Consider the following 8,698-nt stretch of genomic DNA (forward strand, 5'->3'; position numbering starts at 1 on the left):
ACTCTCTCTGCTGTGCATGTGCTTGCTCAGTCACGGGAACAAGAGTCACGACTTCTGGGCCACACTTTCAGCTCTTTCACCTCTTTGCAGCGGGAGTCTGAGCAAGCAACTCAATTTGTCTGCAGTTTCTCCGTGTGCAGAGTGCGTTCACATCATCTTCTCACTTTACAAAGACTAAGAGCTTTAAACGCACGTGAAGTGTCATGAACCGGATAAAGCTTTCTGCTGCTCCCCACGCAGGGAGAGAACAAACTTCCCCCAAATAAACATGACAGCAGAACCCAGAAGGAGGAAGACATGGGCAAAGAACAAGATGTTTGTCGACTCCTAGAACGGCTTAGGTTGGAAGGGACCTTTAAAGATCACCTAGTCCAACTCCCTTTTTAAAAGCATTGCAAGGCTACTTCCATTTCTCATGAGAGCAGAAATAATTGATACTTGAACTCTCAAGTCTTACTCACTGAGCATCATAGAACAGTTGGGGTTGGAAGGGACCTTTAGAAGTCATCTAGTCCAACCCCCCCTGCAATGAGCAGGGACATCTTCAGCTAGAGGGCAATTTCTCTTGCCATCCCCTGACGCCCCTGAACTAGCGTGCAGAACAAGCCCTTGCTACTCCCCACAGAGCCGCTGCCACCTCCCAGATCACTGCGGGCAACCATCTGCTGCCAGATCACCACCACCGCAGTTTGGAGAAGGGGAAACGACTCCTGCATCCCCGCAGGCAGGTAGTCTACCACACTGTTTGCAACGCAAACAACAGATCACTCTTTTGCACAAATTTGTTCCCTGTACCCGGTCCGAAAGAGCAGTGCAAATCTCTGCCTACCGGCTTAGAAGGAAAAGCAGCACGGGCACAACTGGCAATTAAATTTCTTGCGGCATGAACACATCTTTTGAGCTACGTGTAATACACGGAGCAGAGCATGCAGCAAGGTAAACTGCAGGATGGACAAGCTGGGGTTTCAAATGGCAAAGTCTTCATCCCCATCTCAGCTGTTGGAAATCAGGACAAATGCCACAACATTCAAGGCTCTTGCAGCAGTGTAAACCAAGTGTGGGAGGATGACCAGCCACTGAAACATCAGCTCATGCTTCAATGATTAGAACCATAATCCTCAAGCTGTAAGGAGAGAGAGGAACATCTGCAACAAATACAAAGGCAAATCAATTACATTCCCACAGCCACGTGGTCGGTTCCAGGATGTAAAGACAAATCTGCAGCAGATGAAGTTTCAGAAGGCACATTAGGTTAGAAGCAAACTCACGAGTATGAGGACCGGAGATACGGTCCTTTGCCTCAACCTCTTAAAGAAAGACTCAGTTTTATGCATCTTTCTGCCATCCCTCCAGTGTATACTCACTTCAAGTTACTGGAGTCCTCATCAGCTGAAGACTGCAATGACTCTGTTTCTTCTTCTGATTTCCTTCTCTTCTGATCAATCTCCTTCTCCACTTCCCTCTAACAAGAAGGAAAAACAAAAGAAAAAAAATCACTCACGTTTTCAAAGTGCATGTAAAGTACAGACCAACTAAGCTTGATCGATTCTGGTTAAAGAAAGAGAAGACGTGATACTGGAATCAACAAAGGGGGAACCCAGAGCACAGCGGATCTAGATTTCAGGCTCACTGACAAGTAATCCTCAAATGACATTTTATCTACTTTTGCTTAGATAGATCAATTATTTTGTAGTGAAGGGGATGCAACTGCTAAACCTCTTGTTGCTCATGGTAATCAAAATTAAGGCACTTCCATTGCTGGAAATAAGCATTTCATCAGTTCGGGATGAACTTTTTTCTCCTCCCTCAGTCTGAATCGTACAGACAGGTATTCAGATTCCTCCTGGGAAAGTCATCAACTGCAAGCAATTGTGTTTTGTGACACACCTTATCAAAGGGAAGGAAAAAACTGCCTTCCCAGGGGAGTCAGATCACTCACATTGCCCCAGATGTGCAGGGCTTTTTGGTTTTATTAACAAGGACCTGGTAGAGGTTCAGGCAGCAGAAGGTGCATGCGTGGACAAAACCGAAAAGCACAGGTGGGGGTGGCTTCTCCCTCTGGACACCCCCACAAACTGCAGGCAAGGTGCTCTCCCACAACAGACATTAGATGGGTAGCGCAGATGGCTGCAGAGTCTGGGAGGCGCTGCAGGTACCGTGCGGCTTTGAAACGGGTTGCAGGGGGAAGGGGCACCGCAGCCCTCCAAAGCTCTGCTTGGGTTGAAAGCCAGAGAAACCCACAGATGCTACACGGGGGCTGGTCAGCCACACGCTGACACAGCCTGCTGCCAGAAGCTCCTCCGGCATAGGAGGGCTGGGGTTTTGTTGTCTGAGAAAACTAGGTATTCCAACAAAAAACATCCAAAAATGTGTTAAAACACCAAAGCATTTGTTAGCTTACAGGGCTTTTCACTTGCTCAGCAGGGCATTTGTGACCAACAGGAGACACCTGTGGACAGTTTTGATGCACATTCCCTTTAGAAGTTGGGTAACACCTTGAGAGAAGGAGCGTAATGGATCCACTCCCAAGCTATGAAGCGGGAACGAACTCTACACGAGTGTTTTTCAACCACCACCTTGGTCCTTGTACAAACCCACCTCCACCTCCACCTCTCACCTTCCTCTTTCGACGGGACTTGTCACCAGTGCCCGTGATTCTCCTCCCCAGGTCCCGCTTCCTCTCACCACGGAGTTCCTTGGCCTCTGCTCTCTTCGGGTGACTGCCGGGAGAGTCTGGCGACTTCTGGTGACTGGCGGGGCAGTCCCTCACCAGCGAGAGCAACCGCTTCTCCCTGACAGACAAGGGAAGTTTGTCCTGGTGGAAATCCTCTCTGGTCACCACGGCAGGCCTGTGGCCACTGGTCCTGCTTGGGGGTTGTTGTGCCCTGGCCTTGAGGAAGGGGACTGAGAGCAAGATGCTCCTGGGCACTGCCAAGCAAAAAATCTCTCACGAGATTGGGGTCCAAGGACGGTTTGGCATTGGCCTGGTGGGAGCTCTCGTGCCTTCTGCTCTCAGCGGGCACTTGCCGTGCCGGCTTCAGGTCTCACACTCACCCATCACTACAACAACTGAAAATCCCATCAGCTCCAGTGTGATCTACACATACACTCGTGGAGGGGAAGAGCAGAAAAGAAGGGAACAGTTGGGGAAATACCATTCTGGTTCCTAGGCCAAACCCAGCATGCCGGGATTATTCATTTCTAACTGGAGCTTTCGGTAAAACCCCACACAACTACAGCCACTTTTCAACAGCAGCTTCAGGCAGTTAGAAACCAAAGCCTGTATCTAACAAGAGAAACCAGGAGCCCTTACCCATCTATCCCCTATATAAAAAGTAGTTTTGGTTTTCCTCCTTATTTGGTCTAGCTAGTAGTTTGGGAACAAACCTGTGCCTTGCAGAAGCAAGTGAAGAAGGTGGCTCTTCAGCAACCTGTTTTGTTCACAAAAACAAAGAGGAGAGGGGGAGAAAAGGTGAGCTTAAGGAAGTCGGAACAACGCCACAAGTCGTGATGATTTAAAGGGATGTCTGTGTGCCTAGTGTATAGAACATCTTAAACTGACTTGGTCGTCACCACTCTCTTCGCTGTCACTGAGCTGCAGGTCGTCCTGGAGCATTCTGAAAGACAACCAGAAGAGAAAGATCAGCCAAGGCAGACACAGTTTCAAGCAGCAGACACTGAAAAACACTTGGTTTGCGCCTGCCAAAACAAACCAGCCTCCCACATCCTTTTTGAGCATTCGGCATGCTCAGTCTCCTCAACCCTGTCGTTACCTAAATGAGGGATAAAATGAGAACACCCAACCTGGACATTTCACTGGCCTTTCCAACTGATCTCAGGACGGTTTGCAATGGAGGTCAGTATCGCTGGCTGCCAGCTACAGTCCTGTGAGGGGACTGCTCCTCAGCGCCGGTTACCTAGCGCACTCACAACACAGCCAACAAAGGTTGCCTAGCACACTCACAACACAGCGGTTACCTAGCACACTAACACAGCAGGGCGGGCTGGAAGAAGTCTGACCCTTGCAGAGCAAGAGGCTAGCACGCTCTTTGCCCCCACGGGCTCCCCAAGGGGCAGAAAGCGTTGTCTCCACACCAGAAGCTGGGCATGCTCATGCTCTCTGCTCTCAGGGGCGGCGAATAATTCTTTTGGCACAGGGGCTCTCTTTTTGCTGCTCAAGCCTCCCGTCACACATACATAAGTAAATGCCAAGGTCAAGCCTGTCTCCTATCTCTTCTCTACACAGTGAACTTCATGCTCCTGCACATCTCAGCGGTAACCGTAACACTGAGCAGTTCTCAAAGCAGTTTGTAAGCGGGGAGGCACGAACCCTCTTTTACTATTGCTAGAGAACAGAGCAGGCTGCCTGCAAATGTTTCCCAAAGCATAATTTACTCCTCTGCCTGCAAGTGGTAACCACTGCTTGCAATTTCAACGCATTACCCAGGTAATACCGAGCTGCCAAACTCTTCTGTTTATCACATCAAATATTTTTGTTGACAATACAGACAAAACGCTGTTTGTGCTGCAAGAGGTGCGATGCTTAAGATGTTTCTGAAAAGCAGCCACATTTGAAGCCCACGATTATAACAAAGGTGTAAGTCACTGAAACATTACTCATTCACACACACCCCCCGCCTCGGCTCAGACATCTTACAACTCTAAAAATACAAAGCTTGCTTAAAAAATGAGGAAAGAGGAAAGATAATTAGGCTACCAGATAACCCAAAACATTCTATGATTCTATGCTCTTCATCCAGCACTTTCTTCTGTAAATACAATTTAGGAAACTCCTAATCCACATTTGTATGATACGGCCTTTATCACGGGATTTTGTGGCTGTGACTCTCTTCTGACTGAAATGAGCAGCAGGTTTCCTGTTCACATAAAGTGCTACTGAAGCAAATCACAGAGGGAGTTTTTCCAGTGTGGTTTATTTGCCTTACTCCTTATGGCTGAGATAGCACACAGCATTTCCCCAGACACTGGAAACATCTTCTTCTGAATAATAAAAAATAAGAAAATGGTGTCAGTTAGGGCTGAGCACTGAAGAAGGGTATCATGCAGTTTCTCATAGTGCAAAGCTCTTACTGTTACCAGGAATGGTATTTCTGCCTTCCTCAGTCACGGGGTTTGTGATCACAGTTTCCATGAAAGGGCCACCTTAGAAAAGCAGTGCCTGTGATTCTGAAGTAATTCTAACGTACTCCAGCAGCTGGAGAGGAGAAGAGCTCTGCGTGACCAGGTAGCTCCGTGCAGACTGTGGCGTGAGTGCCATTGCCTTACAGTGCCCATTGCAGTTTAGAGATGATCAGGGGATGGATACTGCGCTCCTGTAAAAAGTGAGTTCAGCTCACAACTGCTTGCCCATGAAAACAGAAGGTGTCATGTAAAGGACAGAGACGGGTGGAACAGCTCTAGTGCCTGGTTACTGCAGGGGGTGAAGCTGTGCAAAATGCAGAGCAGGGAAGCACACAGGGGCTAAGGGTGTAGCAGAGGTTCTCTCTAAAGCCAATTGCAGAAGAATTTTAAATACAACCTCTGGTATGTCTGAAATAGATTTTAAGGCCTAGTGAAAGGTGTTCAGGACTGAGCTGTCTCGTAATATTACCAAAGCAACCGGGGTGCTGCTCAACAGGCCTGAAAAGTGTTCTTAGCCCGCTTCTTGTATAGTCCCAACCCAAGGCTGGTTTAAAACCCACTCAAGCTAATCCTAGGGAGGCAGTTTTAACACAGGATGCTTAATTGTTTTGCCAGATTAAGAGAATTTAGTATATAGAATCTGCTTGCTCTACCTAAGCTTTGAACAGAACATCCTGAAGTCTTAGAATTGTGTAAGATGAAAATTAGTGGAAGAAAAATGAAGATGGTGATGAACTGAAAGATGACCCTGAAACTGAAACAAGGATTGGAACCAGAAGAGAAGAATTCGGCTGAGACACGGGATCGTAGTGTACTTTCAGCATGCACGTGAGGTGGAGTGATCCCCCGTGTGTCCACTGCTGCAATACAGAACGCCTGCCTTCCAAAACTTCCTACTAAGTCTTAGGGGGTTCTTTTGAGACCAAATTTACCGTAACAGCCTCTTCTTACTCACTACCCCTTTCTTATGCAACCACTTACCAACTGAACGCTATGAGCTTTTTTTTATTTTTACATTTGAGACTCAACGCTGGAGGATCCCAGAGGCCTTGATGACAGGAAGGGACCCCTGTGATTTTGTCTTGCGGTACCTGGACTCACAGAGCAGTAAAGGCTGATAGATCATACTTACAGGCTGTATTCAGCGAGCCCACTAAGAAAATGGGGATCACACTGGCCTGTTGAATCCGGTCAACAGGTACAAATGGCCTCACCATGACTGAGCACAAAGCTCGGAAGAGTATTTTAGGTACGGGATTGGGCTTTTGGTTGTTACGCCGGTTTTGTGTTTGTATGGGAACGTGTGTGTGTGCGGCTACAGATGCACCTAGTGCAAAAGAACAACCTTTGAAAACTCTTTTCTCTTAGGATATTCTTAATAGCAGAAATAATTAATAAATAGGTATTTTTTTATAGAGCACAGGTGCTCTAGGAACAATACTAACAGTTCAATGCAGTATGCACAGGTGCTCTCGGAACAATACTGAAGATAAGTAACCATGATGACCGAAGACTGCATCAGTGAACAGCGGTGTCCGAAGAGGAGTTAGAACGGAACGATAAGAACTAGTCGAAACTGCGGAATATAATGGACTTTTGATATGGATGATGAATTAAGAACTGAAACTTCCTGGAAAATCACCAAAGACTCTTTGTATTGTATGTTATATCATATCTATAGAGGGCGCTTTTTGTCAGCTGTTGCCACTCACTGAGGTGATGGCCCAACTCTGAGTTGTTAATAAAGCCAGACTAGAGATACCCACAGTCTGGTAAAATCCTTTAACAGAATTGGCACCCCAGATGGGACTCTAGGACACAAGAGAGGAAGAGTCAGATATTCCTCTGGACAAAGCCATTACCAATACTCAAATTGCCGGCAAAGAAATAAGAGTTGAGTTCACCTAAGAGGCTTGGGCACAGGTAATTCCAGATAGAATTATACTGGTAAACTCTTGTGTTTAAATTTGCAAAGAGAGAGATCAAAGCAATGTATAGATAATGGGGACAGTACTCAGCGTTGAAAGGGGGACGCCCCTTGCTGAAGTTTTAGAAAATTGGGGAAGATACTTTTGGCACAATCATTACAGAAAAGAAAACTGATAATATTGTGCCAAGAGGAATGGCCATTCCTGACAAGAAATAAAGGAGGAGGGCCAATGGACGTATGGCCTCTGAAAGGAACAGTTAAACCCCATCAGTAAAAATTTCTAAGAATAATTTTGGAGGATTCTGAGACTCAAGATATTGATTATTGGTATATTTGGTATAATAGAGGTCAACAAAGAAAGAAAACCTCTTTGATAAAAACTAAAGGGAGTTTACTTCCTTCAGCTCCTAAAGCTGAAGAAACTGAATTCCCTTTTAGAAGTACTGGCATGTATCCAATGCATTTGGATTACATACCAAACCCTAGAGCGGGCCCTGGTGCAGGCGCCGATGTCTCTCCAGTAACAGTAGTAATGTGACATGAACCTTGGAAGCAAGGTGATTTAGTAGCTTGGCAAGCAAAAATGCCTCGCTTACGAGCTGATGCTGAAAAATGTGCTCATTTGTTATTGGGAATTGTCACTGATTACACCCCTAATTAGAATATGAAAACTTTATTACGAGAACTATTTCAAGCAGAGAAAAGGGAAAAGATTTTCCCAAAAGGTAAGAGAATAACTAATTGGACAAAAGTTTTGGAATGCAATCAAAGATCAGACAAGCACCCAAGTGATTATTAGGGCCAATTGAAGGCTACTTTGATTATGGGGGTGTGACCTGTGACAATTTCCAAGAGCCACTAGCTATTAGTGTTTTTGAGAAACTCATGCCAGGCTGGCAAGGTAAAACATTAACTAAAATCTTGAGCATCGCTGCTTTTGTTTTTGACGGGAGAGATGAAAGCAAAAGCAGCAAGAAGAAAGGTTAAAACCTGAGAAAAAGTGAGAGCAAAAAGAGAAAGAAAGAGAAATTGGGTTGTTGGCTGTAGCAATTACTCAAACCTATAACCCAAGAGGGAGAGGTCAGGGATTTCCCTGAGGTAGAATCGGGGGAAGGGGTGCGCGAGGCAGAATTCCTCTTATCTCTCAATATGCTAATTCTTTAGAGTGCTTCTACTGTGGAAATTTGGAACATATGCAGAGAGAGTGCCCACTGAGACCTGTGTCTGCACAAGGAGGATCCCCACCTGCCAGACCTCCTTGACCTCACTCACAGTAAAGAAAATGATACTCATCTTCTCCGGGAATTGAAAGAACAATGGGACCCGTTGGAATCAAGGTAGATGAGCACGGTCAGATTTCTGCAAAGGTAAATGGTATCATTTTGGATAAGAAATTGGTTTGGGGTAAATTTGTGATCTCTCCCAATTCCCCTACTTGCCTTTTGGGCCTGTACTGAATTTTGACGTTCTCCACATATCGAATGATAGTACAGGGAGTAGTAGGGGAAGAAATAAAATATTTATCTACCCCTTTGACGAGACCTTTTCCAGGAATTTGGAACATTTATCTCCTTGGCTCCAACAGGGATTCAATTGATTTTAATGGGCTCAGAAATAATTGAATTG

The sequence above is a fragment of the Strix uralensis genome, chromosome Z, assembly GCF_047716275.1.
Source record: "Strix uralensis isolate ZFMK-TIS-50842 chromosome Z, bStrUra1, whole genome shotgun sequence".
Taxonomy (NCBI): Eukaryota; Metazoa; Chordata; class Aves; order Strigiformes; family Strigidae; genus Strix; species Strix uralensis.